This window comes from Talpa occidentalis, unplaced genomic scaffold (genome assembly GCF_014898055.3).
Source record: "Talpa occidentalis isolate TD23 unplaced genomic scaffold, MPIMG_talOcc4v2.1 talOcc4.11, whole genome shotgun sequence".
In the NCBI taxonomy this organism is placed as follows: domain Eukaryota; kingdom Metazoa; phylum Chordata; class Mammalia; order Eulipotyphla; family Talpidae; genus Talpa; species Talpa occidentalis.
This window is the reverse complement of record NW_023601104.1, coordinates 103,632,624-103,635,100: the sequence shown is the minus strand read 5'-3', so window position 1 is coordinate 103,635,100 and position 2,477 is coordinate 103,632,624. Positions and strand designations below refer to the sequence as shown.

The following is a 2,477-nucleotide window of genomic DNA, read 5'->3' as shown; positions in this document are numbered from 1 at the left end:
TCTGCTCAGGGTCAGCTCCGGGTGTAAAGTGACCCCCATGCACACAGGCTCCCGAGCACCCTGCAGGGCCCTGTCCCCCGCCACAGCACCAGCCCCCGGGCAGCGAGGTGCAGGGTCAGGGTCTGCTCCTGGGCCCTCGCATGGTCCGCACGGAGCAGGCGCTGTGCTGGGCTTTGGCCCCCCGTGTCCAAACGGGCACGTGGGCCTCCGTCCCAGGAGCCACAGCTTCTTGCCGCCCGTCCTCGTGTCATCGCAGAGGGCGACGCGCTCACTGCTGTCCACTGTCCCCCCATGTCCTCGCCTCTGCCCGGCCAGGCATCCAGTACCGCACGAGAGTGGGAGGTGCGCCCGGGGGTGTCCACGCAGATGGATGGGCCCAGCTGCCCCCACGGGACCTGGGCTGGCGTGTCGGGGTCGTCCCAGACGCTGCTCCTGCGCACGAGCTCAGGGCTCCTCCCGGCGGCGACAACTTTGCCCTCCGCTTGGCATCCATGGCCAGGGTCCCGGCTTCTGATGTTCTCGGTTGCCATGGTGACGGGCGGGGCTGGTTCCCGGACTCGGAGCCGCCAGGGTCCCTGCACAAAGGCTCTGGGTGGGGCGTGACCCCCACATCCGTGTGGGGTTCGGGCATCTGCGACTCCAGGGGTTCCCACCGCGCTCCCCGCGATCTGGTCTGCGGCCTCTTCTCTGGGCTGTGTGTCTGGGTTGGGGGTGAGTGTGACGGGGACTCACCCACGAATTCGGGGGGCTCCTTCACTCTTGACTGGAAGAGTTTCCCGAGACGGCGGGAGCTCCCTGGGGCCTGGTGGAGTCGCTGGAAGCCTCCGGCCCGGCTCTGGGCCAGGGTGTCCCGACGGCGCTTCGGGTCCCGCCCGCGGCTGCCGTGTGCGCGTCTCTGCGCCTCTTTGTCGGCTGCGGCTGCTCGTGAGGGGCTGAGAGCGAGTCCGCCCTCGGGCCACGCCATCTGCTCAGGACCGTCGAGGGAGTCCCGGGGTCCTCTGCCGGCGGCTGCGCCTGGTCGAGCTTCTCCTCCTCCCTGAGGGTCCGCGTGTCAGCGTTTTCTCCCTCTCGGGGGGAGCCGGGTGGAGTTTGTTCATCGTGTTTGTTTTCAAAGAGCCAGCGTTGGGGTGTGTGGAGTATTCACAGCTGCTTTTCTTTCTGCCTCATTATGTCGGCTAAGTTTTGATTATTTCTTCCCTGGCTGTTGGGTTGTCTTGTTGGACGCACAGCACTCGAGCCTGTGGGGTCCATGTCTGCAAGGGACAGACTGTGTCAGTGACGCAGCAGCTTCTCAGGGACCCGGGGTTCACCCCTGAGACCCCGCCATCTGCAGACTCTGGAGCATCCCCTGTGTGAGAACAGGTGAGGGTTTCATCCCTGGGGGGTCTCACCTGTGCACAGAGTCACCTCCTCCTTGGGGCTCACCAGGATTGTGGGGAACAGGAGCCTCTCAGAGGAGAGCAATGGTGCCCTGGGGAGCTGAGGTCTTGCAGAGGGAGCCCCAGACAGGAAGCCCCTGCCCCCTACCCCTGCACCTGCTCCCAGGCTGTGCTCTTAGCTCTGAGCCTCCTGGTGTCCCTGGGCCCCTGGGGTCCTGACACGCCCCAGGGGGCCCCCAGCCCCGCCCCCCGTCCTGCAGGGTTTGTGTCTGGGCTCACACCCGCTCCCCTCACTGTGTCTCTCGCACAGAAATACACGGCCGTGTCCTCGGGCCTCAGGCTGCTCATTTGCAGATACAGCGAGTTCTTGGCGTTGTCTCTGGAGACGGTGAATCGGCCCTTCACGGAGTCTGCGTAGTATGTGCCACCACTATAAGGATACATTTCTGCAACCCACTCAAACCCCTTCCCTGGAGCCTGGCGGACCCAGTTCATGAATAGCTGTTGATGGTGAATCCGGAGGCTGCACAGGAGAGTCTGAGGGAACCCCCAGGTGGCACCAAGTCTCCCCCAGACTCCACCAGCTGCGCCTCACCCTGGACACCTGCAAACACAGACACAGCCCGTCAGGACATGGCTCTCGCCCACTGCTTCCCCTCCTGCAGCCCCGCTCCCAGGAATAATGTCCGATTATTTATTTGGCTCTTTCATGTTCATGCGAGGTTCTGACCCTGTCAAATTCCCCTGTGCTCGGTGCTGGTGGGTCCACAGGATCCTCTGATCATGACTCCAGGTCCTCAGTCTCTGGGTAGAATATAATTTACTCTTCTTGTCACTAACCCAGTAGCCGGTCAGTGGAGCTGGGATGGTCCCACATGTTACAGGATTTTGGACTTTACCTTCATAGTTAATTTCCAGTAGCTGCTACTGTCACCAGAGGAGGAGGTGACTCTGTCTGTGCACAGATGAGACCCCCCAGGGACGAGACCCTCACCTGTCCAGGTGTCTGTTACTTACTATTACTGGGGGGAGGCAGGGAGGGCGGGTGTGGCCCAGACACAGACACCCCAGGACAGGAGGGGGCAGCACCCAGGCCCA

The 2,477-nt window shown here is 63.2% G+C and overlaps 1 long non-coding RNA gene across 1 annotated transcript; it reads left to right on the top strand.

Annotated features, from left to right (window-relative positions):
* Positions 1–557: 557 nt before the first annotated feature.
* LOC129145428 (uncharacterized) lies at positions 558–2,115 on the top strand. The gene is made up of 3 exons (XR_008550970.1): positions 558–711; positions 1,230–1,362; positions 1,690–2,115. It is a non-coding gene; the product is annotated as an uncharacterized LOC129145428 (long non-coding RNA).
* The last annotated feature ends 362 nt before the right edge of the window (positions 2,116–2,477 follow it).